Here is a 17,226-nt window from a genome sequence, read left to right as displayed (position 1 = left end):
TTTGTTTTTTAGCAAGAAGTTCTACTAATCCTGGAGTAGGGAATGGCTACCCACTCCAGTATTCTTACCTGGAGAATCCCATGGACAGAGGACCCTGGTGGACCACAGTCCATGGGGTTGCAAAGAGCTGAACATGAATGAGCAACTGAAACTTTCTACTTTTCTAATAATCCTCATATGTGAATCCAGAGGCTCCTGAGGTTCTATAGACAGTTTCTATGCACTTAAAATATGACTTAATAAAAATTCAATTACATATAACTTCTCAGAAATGTATCTGTTGTCTAAAAGAAGGCAAACTCACACTTATCTCCCATTAACTACTTCAGTGTTTAAACGAGTTCAGCTATTCACTTAGGCAAGCACATGAGCTCCCAAACTATTCCATTAACTATAATTAGAGTCATGATATATAGCAAAGAGAATAAACCTCCAAAACACTGGCCCCAAAATTTAAATCTAAAATCTTTCTTTGCACCTTATAGAGCAGTTATTTCTTGGTTGGTGCTTTGAAGGACTGTTCTCTGCAAGACTGAAAACTAAATATTTGTTTTTTTCAAAATTTCGTTTAGCAGCAAATTGCCTGAAATTGAGCCAGGACAAGAACATGTAATTAATAACTGTCAGCCAGTGTAAGTAGCTCTGTATTCTAATTAGCTTGTACTTTCCCAATTTCTTAGCCAAGTTCCTTCACACTGTGAGCTTTTTCCTGTTGGTTATAAAACTGATTAATTTTGGTTCTGCAGAGAAGACAGAAATTCAAAGCTTGAAGGCTCTCCCCAATTCTGATCCTACCCTGTGCTATCTAGTTTAATTCATCCAATTTATCTGTGGTTTATATTTTCATCTTTAAAAAACCAAGATGTTAGTAAATAATATGTGAAGGCTGACAAAGCATTATGGCAGTGAGAGGTGTGCATTAGAAAACACCAGCACATACATTAAAGAAGCCAAATAGAGAATTCAAAGTAATCAATATTGCTTCATGCATTTCTAAGGCACAAATAAGTAACCTAGCTTCTAAGTCTCTTGTGAACACTAAAAGAGATATATTTTTCAGGTGGTCTATAAACAGCAACAACTGATTTATCCAGAAATATAAATGTGTTTATATAGAGCAAAATTAGTTTATATAGAATAAAATTACACATAGGAAACAAAAATAATATGATATCACAAAGATCACATCCACTTCATTAATGATAACATTGTTTCTCCTTTTAAAAAAATCATGTCTCCTAGTTTTTAATTATTTTCTTAGAAAATGGGTTCTGTTTTGAAACCTTCATTGTTAATTTTTTTTCATGATTTACTCATCAGTAACACCAGTATGCAAAAATTGGGGGTCAATTATGAAATCACTGTGGTGAGCCAAAATTTATTGTTAACAAGAAAACAGATGTGTGTGTTGGTAGAAAGCTGAAAATTCATTAGGAATTCAGGAAATTGTTCTACCAAAAGTTAATATGTTAAAAACTAATTTGCAACTATACATCAATAAAAAAAATCAGAAATAAATTACTAAATGGTATATAGGATCTTTTTTTCAATTAATTAATTTTATTTTAGGTTGCACTGGGTCTTTGTTGCTGCATGTGAGCTTTCTCTAGTTGCAGTGAGTGTGGGGCTACTCTTCATTGTGGTGCACAGGCTCCGGGCACACGGGCTTAGTTGCTCCCTAGCATGTGGGATCTTCCTAGACCAGGGATCAGACCCCCATGTCCCCTGCATTGGCAGGTAGACTCTTATCCACTGTACCACCAGGGAAGTCCAGGCATTAGGATTTTTGAAAGAATCCTTCCCCTTTCCTACCCCAGATGATTCTCCTTTGCAGTCGCAGGAGAACTGCTGCTCCTTCCTCCTCTTCCCACTTCTGGTGGATCCAGCTGGTTAGGTTAAAGTAGCCAAGTGATTATTTGTATTTTCTTTTAAAAGTAATTTTGTTTTGGACTCTTCACGTTCACTGTAGCAAATCATGAAGTCAGAGAAGAGTATGAAGCAGAAAATAGATGTTTTACATTTTTTTTTCCAACCAACAAGTTAGACAGATGTGCAGTTTTCAGTCTCTGCAGGTTTATAAACCTGGCCTGCTCCTCCTTCTTCAGCATGTCACCTACTGAGGAAGTTGGGTTATTCTTCAGACTCTTGAAGTGTTGGCCCTTTTACTGTATACGCTGGGCTGAATGAGAGACCACAGGGACCAGAGATCTCACAGGGACCGCCAGTTCAGTCATTTTTTCTTTCTGATTTTGGCTGATCTCGGTCTTCGCTGTGGCACGCAGGCCTCTCCTGTTGCCACGAGTGGGTTTTTTGTGTTACAGAACATATACTCTAGGGTGCACTGGCTCAGGAGTTGACACACGCAGGCTTAGCTGCCCCACAACATGTGGGATCTAAGTTCCCTGATCAGGGATACCCTGCATTGGAAAGTGAAGTCGCTCAGTCGTGTCCAACTCTTAGCGAGTCCATGGACTATAGCCTGCCAGGCTCCTACGTCCATGGAATTTTCCAGGCAAGGATACTGGAATAGATTGCCATTTCCTTCTCCAGGTATATAGGATCTGTATAAACATGACTCTAAAAAATCTACTGATGATCTAAACGGAAATATGTGTCTGTATACATACATGTATATATGTAATTTTGTTATTGGATTATATAGTGGACATCAGTATTTTCTCCTCTCTTTTTTGTTACTAGTATCTTCATTCTTCTGAGGAACTCAGCTTTATCTAATCTATATGGTTCTGTGAAAACTCCCTCTTACAACCAGAGGAAGTTGCTTGATCAGTCTCGGTCTATAATAGTACCTTAGCACTTTTGCCAGTCTAATGATTCTAGGGGTCATGATTTGATCCACATAAATTAATTATAATACTTCCCAATTTTTCCAAGGTAGAAATTAAGGGAAAGCATTCTCAGTTCTCCTGGATGATCATCTGTGAGGATGGGTCTCTATAGATGTGATAGTCACATTTCCTGACACATAGAACAGCCTAAGAGAATGGGGATACCATATGGACTTGAGCTGAAATAAGAAATTTAAATAAATAGGGAAGGGAGTGGGTTTGACATGTTTCATTTCCAGGATGCCATCAATTCCAAGTTCTGTAAACTCTCTATTTTAGTTTGGATATAAGAGCCACTTTATTTGCCATATTTAGTTAAAATGTTGGAATTGTGTTTCTAAAAAAAAAACTACTAATTTGCATAAAACTAACATGGTTCAGTACCCTAAATTACAACATTATACACTTTTCTGAAAGAACTTGGAAACTACACAAATATCATTTTGGTATAGTAATCCCACAAACAAAACAAAAACCAAGAACAAGCTTTTAAAAGACAAGTACATAGAAAATAAAAACATGCAAAGATAAATTGTCCCATTTACTACTCTGAATGGCATCTACCATGTTATATATAAAATACTAACTTGTATTTCCCAGAGTAGTTTCAAAATATACATGCTCAGGTTTTTAAAAATGTTGATATATATATCAGTTCGGTTCAGTCACTCAGTCATGTCCAACTGTTTGCAACACCATGGACTGCAGCACACCAGGCTTCCCTGTCCATCACCAACTCCCAGAGCTTACTCAAACTCATGTCCATTGAGTCAGTGATGCCATCCAACCATCTCATCCTCTATCATCCCCCTCTCCTCCTGCCTTCAATCTTTCCCAGTGTCAGGGTCTTTTCCAAAGAGTCAGTTCTTTATATCAGGTGGCCAAATTATTGGAGTTTCAGCTTCAGCATAAGTCCTTCCAATAAATATTCAGGACTGATTTCCTTTAGGATTGACTGGTTGGATCTCCTTGCAGTCCAAGGGACTCTCAAGAGTCTTCTCTAACACCACAGTTCAAAAGCATCAGCGCTTCAGCACTCAGCTTTCTTTATGGTCCAACTCTCACATCCATACATGACTACTGGAAAAACCATAGCTTTGACTAGACGGACCTTTGTTGGCAAAATAATGTCTCTACTTTTCAATGTGCTGTCTAGGTTGATCATAGCTTTTCTTCCAAGGAGCAAGCATGTTTAAATTTCATGGCTGCAGTCACCATCTGCAGTGATTTTGGAGCCCAAGAAAATAAAGTCTCTCACTGTTCCATTGTGTCCCCATGTATTTGCCATGAAGTGATGGGACCAGATACCATGACCTTAGTTTTCTGAATGTTGGGTTTTAAGCCAACTTTTTCACTCTCCTCTTTCACTTTCATCAAGAGGCTCTTTAGTTCTTCTTTGCTTTCTGCCATAAACCTGGTGTCATCTGTATATCTGAGGTTATTGATATTTCTCCTGGCAGTGTTGGTTCCAGCTTGTGCTTCATCCAGCTGGGCATTTCGCATGATGTATTCTGCACATAAGTTAAATAAGCAGGGTGACAATATACAGCCTTGACCTACTCCTTTCCCGATTTGGAACCAGTCTGTTGTTCCTTGTCCAGTTCTAACTGTTGCTTCTTGACCTCCATACAGATTTCTCAGGAGACAGATAAGGTGGTTTGGTATTCCCATCTCTTTCAGAATTTTCCATTGTTTGTTGTGATCCACAGAGTCACAGGCTTTGGCATAATCAATAAAGCAAAAGTAGATGCTTTTCTGGAACTCTCTTACTTTTTCGATGATCAAATGGATGTTTGCAATTTGATCTCTGGTTCCTCTGCCTTTTCTAAATCCAGCTTGAATATCTGGAAGTTCATAGCTCATGTACTGTTGAAGCCTGGCTTGGAGAATTTTGAGCATTATTTTGATGGCATGTGAGATGAGTGCAATTGTGCAGTAGTTTGAGCATTCTTTGGCATTGCTTTTCTTTGGGATTGGAATGAAACTGACTGTTTCCAGTCCTGTGGCCACTGCTGAGTTTTCTAAATTTGCTGGCATATTGAGTGCAGCACTTTCACAGAATCATCTTTTAGGATTTGAAATAGCTTAGATGGAATTCCATCACCTCCACTAGCTTCGTTAGTAGTGATACTTCCTAAGGCCCACTTGACTTTACATTCCAGGATATCTGGCTCTAGGTGAGTGATCACACCATTGTGGTTATCTGGGTTGTGAAGATCTTTTTTGTATAGTTCTGTGTATTGTTGCCACCTCTTCTTAATATCTTCTGCTTCTGTTAGGTCCATGTCATTGCTGTCCTTTATTGTGCCCATCTTTTCATGAAATCTTCCCTTGGTATCTCTAATTTTCTTGAAGAGATCTCTAGTTTTTCCCATTCTGTTGTTTTCCTCTATTTCTTTGCATTGATCACTGAGGAAGGCTTTCTTATCTCTCCTTGCTATTCTTTGGAATTCTGCATTCAAATGGGTATATCTTTCCTTTTCTCCTTTGCCTTTTGCTTCTCTTCCTTTCTCAGATATTTGTAAGGCCTTCTCAGACAACCATTTTGTCTTTTTGCATTTCTCTTTCTTGGGGATGGTCTTGATCACTGCCTCCTCTACAATGTCATGAACCTCCATTTGCATGTTATAGATATCACAAAGTATTAATAAAAAATTCAGTTAAAATTCTCTGCTTGAATTATATCTTTTTTTCATGTAAGGTACAGTAATAAGACCTAAGCTATGAAAATGTAGACTTGATATTTTCTTTTTTTTTTTTTGAATATTCTCTTTTTTTTTTTTCCATTTATTTTTATTAGTTGGAGGCTAATTACTTTACAATACTGTAGTGGTTTTTGCCATACATTGACATGAATCAGCCATGGATTTACATGTGTTCCCCATCCCGATCCCCCCTCCCACTTCCCTCTCCATCCCATCCCTCTGGGTCTTCCCAGTGCACCAGCCCTGAGCACTTGTCTCATGCAACCAGCCTGGGCTGGTGATCCGTTTCACCCTTGATAATATACTTGTTTCAATGCTGTTCTCTCAAAACATCTCACCCTCGCCTTCTCCCATAGAGTCTAAAAGTCTGTTCTGTACGTCTGTTAGACTTGATATTTTCAAAGATATATAGATATTAATGCAGTTTATCACTACCTGAAGTCTATATCCTGATGGAATAGGATACTACTCTTTTTCAGTGATCTGCTTGAATCATCATCTGCTGGGAAATAATCATACTTCTTTGTTCTTGAGAGCAATTTGAACTTTAATGAGAAAAAAATGTAAAGTATTGAAAGTAATTATTGAAGGAAAATTAAGTTTTCCCTCATTGATCCTATATGGACAACTACTTGCATCAAGAATGTTTTTAAATTCAATAACTAATTAATTAGGGGAAAAAACCTGCAGTATAAGAGCTAGTCAGAGAGTCACTCTCAGCATTTCACAGAATTGGTTATTCACCTTTGTTTGTTTATTTTTGAAACTCTTTATGTGAAACTAGGTTTATTTATTTATTTAGCCACACTTTGCAGCTTGCAGAATCTCATTTCCCCAACTAGGGACTGAACCCAGGCCCTGGCCATGAAAGCCTGGAATCCTAACCACTAGACTACCACAGAACTCCCTGGTTCTTCACCTTTATATAAGAATATGCTAATCAAAATATCCATATATGAAAAGGTTCCAACAGAGTATAAGGGCCCTGACTTTATGTTCTTAAATGTCAGCACTCTGCAGAAGCAGAAAACAGTTTTATGTTAGGAAAGATTATCTGAATCTATTTGTGAATTTTCTATGCCAGTGTAGTTAGGTAGTAGAAAATCTACTACCAAGGAGCACTTAATCTTTCAAGTTTAATAATCAAGGAGAAACAGAAAGCACAATATAATAAAAAGGTGATGTAACTCAAATGCATAAGGTAGAAGCATTCTACTTTTTTTTTAGTTTTGAAAAGGGGTGGGGAACTCTCTACCTCCAGACTGTAAACTACTTGAATGCACAGAATATGTTTTTGTTTTCATTGTATTCAGCATAGAGCCTGGTATCCATTCAATCTTCAAAAGATGTTCTTGTGATTGCATTGAATGTCAAATTCAAATAAGTTTGAGTAATTTTTAAAATGTGCATAATTTGTTAACAAGCTTGTAGCTGTTAAACATTGCTCTCAAACTTCATAGTGACATGGTATAGCCTGGGAACACTCTGATGCTCACCATTGTGCAGAATGAGATTGGAGTCTCATAAGATCAAAGTGTGGATACAGTTCTATCTTTGATCTTGCACTAGATAAGATATCGTTGACAAAGTCTTCAGTGTTTCACTTCCTAATGGCCCATCTGTGTACTTCCTCTTAGCCAGAGGTCTGCGTCATGTTGGAAGCCTCCCTTGATTGTTCCTACTCAGTAATCACTGCCAGTCCTGTTTATATTTCACGTTTTCAATCGAAGTGAGAGTTAAAGTCCTTTAAGCAGCCATGTAGATAGTGATGACATCCAGTCCTACATTCCACGGTTCAGGAATGCATTATCAAGAATCAGTTGAAGAAAATACTATCTGTATTACTTGGTTGCTAAGATGGTTATCATTGAAAATAGAGTGTGCATGGAAAGTACCTTACACATATTAAGGGTTATATATGAATATTTGTTGAATAAAAATGAATGATAAATTTATATTTTAATTATGATTACACTTACTTTATAATTATTATTTCACTATTATGATAGATTACATTCACCTCAAACTTCAGTTTTGAGAGACATGGAATACTATAAAAGTCTTGTCATGTTTATGATTATGACATTATAATCTGTGAACAACATGTGGCTTAAACACTGTGTTGTTTAGAAGAAGAGATGATATGAGTAAAGTACTTAAATTTGAACTGCACTTCAAAATACTTAAATTTCAAAACATTACTTCTTTGTTATACCTTAAGGAGTTTTAACAGTTTCAGTGGTCTGAGAGAGTTCACAATCCATTGATTACAATCAGCTGGTCAGTCTTCTATCCCAACGAAATCAATCATAGTGACAGTTGCCACTCTGGCCTCCTCCCTGTATTTTTAACCATGGAGGAGGACGAGTGAGCACCTGCCTCCTAGATTTTAGATTGGAATTATTTCTTGAACAAATAAGGATTCTTTATACTATGGCAGAATAAACCTCCTGAAAATGGCTGGGTGAGACTCCCGTAGCAGCTGTGTCCATACTCCGATCATGATATTTTACTTAAAAAACAAATTCCTCATGAAACTTGTAAATGGAATTTAACAATGCATACAGTTTAGTCATCAGTAATTGCATTTGAAATTTTTTTTCCACATCATTCTATCTCAATAGAAGTAAATAAAAGTTTGATCAGAATATTCATAGAGCTATTTTTTTTTGGTGACAAGAAAAGCCATTTATTTTTCTTTTCACAATAAAAATAATGTACAAATTGAATATTCATTTATGGAGCTGCTCAAGCAAAAGTAAAGCCCCAAACCCTAAAGATCATCAAGGATATTCAGTCTTAGAATATTATTGAAAGAGATGACATAATATTCGGTACTGTAATGAGATAATATTACATCATGGCCAAAAACATTACAAATGATCACTTTTAAAGTTATTTAAGAATTCCATTTACAACATATTTGATCTATGTATTTACTAACTTACAGGCCCAGGAATGTACATCTCATGCCTCTGCATTTCATTAATGGATAGTGCATTAATGGATAGTGACAGATGCTGTTAAATCCCTATTTGAAGGCATTAAAACTGACAAACTTTGTCCCTTAAATTATGAATTTCTTTATCATATTGAACTGTCAGGCTGTTTTGTTGCTTCCTGTCAACTTGTTCTCAATACATGGTTCAGGAAATGAGTAGGCTCACATTAGCTCATCTGAGAGGGCACTCCCCATTTCTGAAATTCTCTAAGTAGGTTTGTTTAGAAAAATCAGTGAAACATTCCATTTAATCAGTCATTTCCTTCTGCTTTAAAAAGACAAAGTAAAAAAAAAAAGTAAAAAAATAAAATAAAAAGACAAAGTAATAGTTTGGCTAACTGATGCAAAGAACTGACTCTAGAAAAGACCCTGATGCTGGGAAAGATTGAGGGCAGGAGGAGAAGTGGGTGACAGAGGATGAAATGGTTTCATGGCATCATTGACTCAATGGGCATGCGTTTGAGCAAACTCCAGGAGATAGTGAAGGACAGGGAAGCCTGGCATCCTGCAGTTCATGAGGTCGCCCAGAGTCAAACATGACTGAGAGACTGAACAATAACAACAAATTTATTTATAACTTTGTTACAGAGCCCACTCGGTTGCTCTGAAAACACTATGGATGCAGATCTATCTTCTTATGATGCTTTCTATCCTAGAAAATTTCATATCTATTCAGGAAGATTAATTAGCTAAACTCCAATCTCAAATAAAAAGTTTAAAAAAAAAAAAAAAGAAAGTACCCATCATCTTGTTAGTCTCAAGTCAGATTCCTTTCTTTTTGTTATTACACTCACTCTCCCTTAAGCCAACCTTGGATATTTTCAATTGCAAATGCATTGCCGTTTTAAAAACAAGTTTGCCTTGCTCAGAAGTCTGAGCTTTTCAAGTTATCTTGGCTGGGTACCCCTCCAGATGTGTGACTTAACATCTTCATTTTCCTTCACTTGTCTTATGCCTGGCCCCTTTCAACAGCTCACTCTGTAAGGTGTCACCAATCTCTAGAAGTTTGGGAATGAGGCATAGAATTTGGATCACACTCTTATTTTACCAGAACAATGGTTAAACACACTCACACAGAAAATGAGTAAAGGTTTGAATTGTGTTTACTTCTATATCCTGAAATAATTGAGGAAATAATTTACTTTCAAATTTGGCCTTAATTTTAAAATACACTTAGTGAATGATGTCTGTGGATTAATATTTCAGTACACTGTCAAGTGATTCCTTATGCCTTTTGCTTTTCCTCCTCCCATTTCCCCACTTTTAGTCAGAAGTTTCTGAAGTTTAAATATTTTGTAAATAAAGGTGTAGAAACTCTACTATTACTGGTAGAATAAAGCAGATTGATTTCAAATTCATGAGCAGTATATTTGAAAAGACAGACTCTCAGTGATTTACTTACAACTCAATTTTCAGCTCCTGTCAGTTTTCAGCTGCTCATACCTCTGATTTAATAATGTTTTATGTATTGCTTTCCCTTGTAGCTCAGTCAGTAAAGAATCTGTCTGCAGTGCAGAAGACCCGGGTTCATTCCCTGGGTAGGGAAGATCCCCTGGAGAAGGAAATGGCGACCCACTCCAGTATCCTTGCCTGGAAAATCTCATAGACAGAGGAGCCTGGTGGGCTGCAGTCCATGGGGTGGCAAAGAGTCAAGCACAACTGAGCGATTAACACTTACTTACTTAGTACATTTACAGATTTAAATGTATAGGAGTATGTATTTCTGAAGAAAAATTCACTGATAGTTTAAATTTTCAATGGGACTACCTGGAGAGCTAGTAGAAATTTCTTAAGACTTGGAGTTCACTTGGAAATTTTCCTGAAAGGACTTCAGTTTTCTGTTCCATGCATGCTAAACTGCATGCTAAACCGCTAGCCTGCATGCATGCTAAGTCACTTCAGTCATATCCAACTCTTTGCAACCCTATGGACCATATGCTGCCAGGCTCCTCTGTCCATGGGGTTCTCCAGGCAAGAATACTGGAGCGAGTTGCCATTTCTTTCTCCAGGGGATCTTCTCGACCCAGGAATTGAACCTGCATCTCTTACATCTCCTGCATTGGCAGGCAGGTTCTTTACCAGTAGCACCACCTGGGAAGCCCTAACCATGCAAAAAGTAAGGGGAAACCCCTTATAGCAATGTTATACCATTCTATGTGTAAGTTACAATATGGAGAAAATAAATGCCCTCATTTCTAAATTCAATAATTTGCTTTTCTTGCAGCAGTCACTTATGATCAAACATCTATTATAGTTCCTCTTTCTTCTGTTACTTCTGTTTTTCATTCAACTGTTCTTTATAAAATCTTGACTTCCCTCTCTTTCATCCCCTCCCACTGCAACTATGACCACCACTAACAATACTGAAAGCAAACAGGCGAACTTGCAGCTAGATTTAAATATATCCTGGCACTTCTACCAAAAACAATTTGTCTCTGTTTTATGACCTGCCAAACATAAATCAACTAAGTAACAACTTAAAAGTTGTTAATATCTGATCTTGTATTTTATATCTACTATATGAAGAAGTCTCAGATTTATTTTGGTTAGCATACCACAATTTTAAAGACAGAATAAATATTAGATCAGTAAAAAATTTTCTCTTGCTCCTCGGATTCTTTTTAGACTAGATCTACCTCCAGCTTCTCCAGTTAATGGAGCGGCACATCCATGTGCAGAAAGGATGTACAATCCATTCTGATGATTTAGGACCACTTACCCCTCTCCTTGCAATAGGAAAAACTATCAAAGAAACTGGGCCTACAGCCTTGAACCTGCTGGATTCACAGAAGACATATTACCCTCCTTGAGTTGGTAGAGTCCTTTGTTCAGTTGCTACAACTGCCTCTTCAAAGAGCATCATCTGTCCTTATAGATTAGAGCTGGGAACAGCAAACTTTCTGATATCAGAATGGGGAATAGGCCTGCCTCAGTTGTGAGAAGTGACAAAGGAGACCAGTGCATGGGATCCAGGTTTGCCAGCTGAGCTGACCGGAGACTTGGTTACCTGTGCCACAAGAGCAGTTTTCACACTATGAAAATATGCAATACCAGCTTCTCCTGGAAGGGTCCCCAACCACTCTGGGAATTCATCATTATCAGAAGGAAAGAAAATATGGCCTAAATCCAATTAAGAAATAAAGGAATTTGCTGGGAAAAGTTTCAAGTCAACTTAACAAATGTTTGCTGGTTTGGGTTCACTTACCAGCAATAAGTACTTTTTTGACAGAGAAGAAGCACAGGATCCCAAGCTGTTTAACAACTATGTCCTTGGAAACACAGGTGATGGGAGTCATTGCTATGGAAGCAGAGCAGGAAAGGAACTTTAGAGATCCTCTCCATAGTCTTTAGTCCCATAGTCACATGCCCAAAGTAATCTCACCATAAACAGAGGAACGGATGAATCTAATTTGCTCCCTTTTTTTTTTTTTTTAACAGGTGAAGGAAATAAAGCCAAAGGGAAGAAGCAACTTACTCAGTAACATAAAGTTGACCAGTGGCAGAGCCAGGATAAAAGACCAGAATTTCTAAGTCCTTAGTGATTGTTCTTTCTACTACACTCTTCTTTGTATTCTGTCATTTTCACTGTTGATTGATCAGCAGTGAACTGTAATCATTTCCATCCCTAGAACTTTGTCCATGTGACTTCATGCCTGCAAAGTCTCTAATAGAGCAACTGCTTAAACTAGCCTCAACAGCTCTAATCCACATTCACTTATCTATCTGAGTCCCCACAGTGCTTATTGCCTGTGCCACATATTTAGAATTTTAATGCAAAGAAATATGGGTTATTTTGCAATGATTATGTATACATTTATTTTGTTATTAATAAGTTTGTATGCTCCTCTGGGTAAGAGACATTTGCTTATAGTTCTTTCACATATGTCAGCATCTAACTCTTAGGTTTTTATCGGTGCAGAAAAAAATAGAATAAGCATCCAAACAGGGACACTTTTGAGTGTCAAAGAAAGTATTCATATTTGCTTAATAAGTGTAAACTCTGGTTACACTGGACAAACTGGAACGTATGGTCTCCCTACCAACAGTCGACTTGCTCAACACACATTCAATTAGAATCAGTCATTGATGATTGTGCAATTGTCCAACTATGGGATACTGTGTATAGTTTACCTTATTACACTGAGTGGAATTATTTCTATAGTAGTAATCACTGAAAAACCATGAACATTGTGGAATTCTATTTACTGAATAAGTATACATATGTGTTATTTACTTATAAGTTATTATGAATATGTCCACAAAATATTCAGTTGTTGCCTTAAAGTTGTAAGGATAAAGTTAAATGGAAAACTTCTGTTGGTTAAGTTTTAATCATTTCCATATTGAACATGTGGATTGAGTGAAAAAAATGACATTCTCTCTAATTCTTTCCTGATGGTAAAATATGAAATCTGATGGCTTTCATGTGGGATAGATGAGGCAGGATGCTGTTAGGAGCCATGGACAAAAAGGCCTAAATTGGAAGTTTAAAAATAGATTTAAATTTAAACACTTTATTCAAAAATTTCAAGACACATTGTGATTTAAAATTTTCTTTTGGGATAAAATATGGAGACATTAATAAAGGAAACAAAGTCCATGACAAATTTATATACAACAAATGACTGACTTAAATTTTATAGCATTTACCCACCATCACACTATATATTAACTTAATGAAATAAATCTTTACTTTGATGTGTTAAGAAATAAACAAGTTTTTTGATACAATTTTCAAAATGTAAATATGTATTTTTCTCTTCAGATATGTAATGGTTGCAGACATCCCAGACAGAACAGTCAATGGTTTTGATTTATTAATATTTCCAAATTAGAGGTTTAGTGATAAAAATTCCCTGCAGCAGAATGAATATTAAGCAGCTTGAACAATGGCAGTTACACCATCTGCTTCAGATAGAAATTTGCTGTCTTGACAGTAACAAAGGACAAATAGGCAAAACAGATAACATCAGGCCAGCAAGAGGGTAAATGAAACAAGGAAAGCAGCATTTCCTAGATAAATTGCATTTTCTTTTGAATACTACATTCTATACTAAATAACACTTCATTCAACTGTAAGCAGATGTTTATCAAAGAGAATTCGTACTCTTTATCACAAAAATTGCTTTATGAGATAATCTAAATAATCATACTTTCCAATCCTCACAATTTTAAATGAAATTAAAGTATACAAGCAAGAAAAGAAAATAATTACATGGGAAACAAAACAGCATGTTGCCCTTAGGAAAAATTCTGAGAACAGACATTATGTTGACAGATTCTCACCTACCCACATGGACTTCCAAGACAAGACCCTAGATTACACTGTTTTAGGAAACTAAGTTTTAAAAATCTATTTAAAAGACTGTCTTCCCACATCCACTGATGTTATCAGTGTAATATCTGTGTATATATGTCTGGGGAGATGTAGTAAAAGTCACTCAGTTATGTCTGACTCTGTTACCCCATGGACTATATAGTCCATGGAATTCTCCAGGCCAGAATACTGGAGTGGGTAGCTTTTCCTTTCTCCAGGGGATCTTCCCAACCCAGGGATCAAACCCAGGTCTCCCACATTGCAGATGGATTCTTTACCAGCTGAGCCACCAGGGAAGCCCAAGTATACTAGAGTGGCTAGCCTATGCCTTCTCCAGTGAATCTTTCTGACCCAGGAGTTGAACCAGGGTCTCCTGCATTGCAGGCAGATTTTTTTTACCAGCTGAGCTACCCAGAAAGCCTGGGGAGGTATGGAGGATGTTCAAATAGCATTTGTTCTGCATTAAAATAATAAGGGGAAAATAAAACTTACCATTGTAACACATTAATTCACAACGTTAGTAGATCATATGAATATCTTGCCATATGTCTAAGAATTTTATTTTCATTTTTTTAAAAAAAGAGGCCAATTTCTGGAACCTCAGAACAAGGAAATTTACATACAGGGACATGCCCATTTTCTCCTTCCATTTTGTATCCCTCACATATTTGATGTTCAGACTTCTTTCGTCTTTGGTTCAGTAGTGGCAGTAAAGATGACAGTTGAAAGACAGTTGAAAGAAAGAAATTTTAAAATACATACAATATAAAAAGTCAATTCCTTCCAATTGTCAGAAAAAAAAAATTGTGTCATAGTTTTTATATGGTCTTGTATTTCAGTCAACAAGGATTTATTTGTGCTGAGTCACTTCAGTCGTGTCTGACTTTTTGTGATTCCCACAGACTGCTGCCCACCAGACTCCTCTGACCATGGAATTTTCCATGCAAGAATACTGGAGTGGGTTGCCATTTCCTACTCCAGGGGATCTTCCCAACCCGGGGATTGAACCCACATTTCTTACATCTCCTGCACTGGCAGGTAGGTTCTTTACCACTAGCGCCACCTGGGAAACCCTCATCTAAAGTTTTAAATTTAAATAAAAGGATTAAGTTCAACATGTATTTTTCACTGATACATTTCATCTCAATTGTCTGAAAATAGTAAAATTATAATGAGCTGCAAGTTTTGTACACTATTTTACAGTGTGGTCTAATTATGAAAATGTTGTCATGACCTAAGGTTAGACCTGTAAGCCCAATGTCCTTGATGGTTGAAGACGCTAAAGACATTTCCTGGGAAGGCAAGTTATCAGCCACAACTTTAATACACACAAAAAATATGAGGTCTTACTTCAAAATATTCAGTTAAGTAACTTACCATGAGTTCATCTCTCACAAACTAATCTTGCCTGGATTTTAAATGAGTTTTCACTTTATGTTTTACTTCACAGAAAATAATGCCATGTTTATGTGGTACTAAAACAGGGTGTTTAATTTTCTAGATCTTTCTTCAAGTCCTGGTTATAAGAATTAATGAGTGACTTCACAGGTAACTTAAGTGAATTTTTCTGTTAGTATTTATTGAGCTTCTACTTAATGCAAGTTACAGGGCTAGGGACTACAGTAAACACTAAGATGTATGAGAATATAAGGTCTTTGCTTTCAAAGAGTTTACAACTTAGCTAAAGTTGTATGTACAAATGAGTACAAATGAGTGCAAAAAAAGTGGGAAACTGGTTATTGCCAAATGATGGGGACTTGAGTATTCAAAGATATTATGAAGGAAAGAAGGGGCTAGGAATGGGTCCTGAGCGTAGATCTAATGAGACAAGTGCTCGGGCCTGGTGCACTGGGAAGACCCAGAGGAATTGGGTGGAGACGGAGGTAGGAGGAGGGATCGGGATGGGGAATACATGTAAATCCATGGCTGATTCATGTCAATGTATGACAAAAACCACTACAGTATTGTAAAGTAATTAGCCTCCAACTAATAAAAATAAATGGAAAAAAATAAATCTAAATTACAAGAAATAGAGAAGAAATTCTGTCAGCATTAGGCTTAAACAGACGTTTACACTATCTGCAGGGAATGAAGAGGCAGGGGAAGGCTAGTTTGTCAGGAAACTGGTAAGGATATGGGGCAAATAAAATACACAGGAGCTCAAATTTATAAGATTATTATAATCGCAATTTTGTCACATCTAGAGGAGAGAACAATTTCTCTCTCCTGTCCTAGCACTTAATGGGCAATTTGCCAGGGAATTTAAATAAATTTATCTTGTAATGTTGTCACCATGAGAATCTTAGATCATTCCACTACTGTCAAGCTTATTTTATGTACTAGGACACTGAGTCTTTGAGGGTTAATGTGAATTGCTAAGAGCTACACAGCTAGTAATTATGATAATTAACAATAATGGTGACAACATTTATTGAGCACCTGCTATTAAGCTGATTTAGACATAGTCACTGTTATCTGGTAGTAGAAGATACTGAGCTGCTTGCTTGGTCTCTCCACCTCCTCACTTTTCTTAGGCGGGGTCCCAGGACCCTGGAGATATGTACCCACCTGCATGCAGGAGTAGCCCACAGTGTGACTCTCCCAGCTTTCCAGAGGGATTTGTTTTTGCACTGTTCGATGCCCAGTTGGTCAAGGAGGAGCCCAGTGGGTCATTTGCCAGTGCTGTTGACAGTGGAGCTAGGGTTGGGACCCTGTGTTTTATGCCAAAGGACCAACTTGAAGGAGGGTGTGGATAGGAGACCTGAAATATTGCAGGATCCATTGCTTCATTCTGTCAGCATGACGACCACACACATGGGTCAGCTTCAGTTGAAAGAAACGTGAGCTTAGAATCAAGCAGATCTGGGTTCAGAATCCAGGAACAAGCCCTAGAACCTTGGAAACTTACTAAAGCCCTCTTGGCTTGTGTTCCCTTATATGTTAAATGGGGTCAATAATAACCACTTCATTGCCTGTTAACTCTTGGGAGAGTTAGCAGAAATAACTTGTAGAGTCCAGTCCAGTACCTGACATTAGGTGTTTAGTGAAAGTGAAAGTTGCTCAGTCGTGTCCGACACTTTGTGATCCCATAGACTATACAGTCCATGGAATTCTCCAGGCCAGAATACTGGAATGGGTAGCCTTTCCCTTCTCTAGGGGATCTTCCCAACCCAGGGATTGAACCCAGGTCTCCTGCATTGCAGGTGGATTCTTTACCAACTGAGCCATCAGGGAAGCCCAGATGTTCAATAAATAACAGTTGTCACAAATGAATGTCTCCCATGTCACCAACAGCAATTCTCTTTCAAACTACCAGAAGTTAGTTAAAAATTTTTGGATTTTTTTTAGTTGATA

At 37.3% G+C, this 17,226-nt stretch overlaps 1 protein-coding gene and 1 non-coding gene across 4 annotated transcripts in view; both read right to left on the bottom strand.

The window, feature by feature from the left end:
* Positions 1-17,226, bottom strand: part of HTR2C (5-hydroxytryptamine receptor 2C) — a 329,358-nt gene that overhangs the window by 267,217 nt on the left and 44,915 nt on the right. The gene's annotated exons all lie outside the window — the stretch shown is intronic.
* LOC122691113 lies at positions 16,429-16,557 on the bottom strand. Its single transcript, XR_006340350.1, has one exon. It is a non-coding gene; the product is annotated as a small nucleolar RNA SNORA35 (small nucleolar RNA).

The sequence above is a fragment of the Cervus elaphus genome, chromosome X (assembly GCF_910594005.1).
Source record: "Cervus elaphus chromosome X, mCerEla1.1, whole genome shotgun sequence".
Classification (NCBI taxonomy): domain Eukaryota; kingdom Metazoa; phylum Chordata; class Mammalia; order Artiodactyla; family Cervidae; genus Cervus; species Cervus elaphus.
This window is presented reverse-complemented; position numbering and strand designations above follow the sequence as displayed.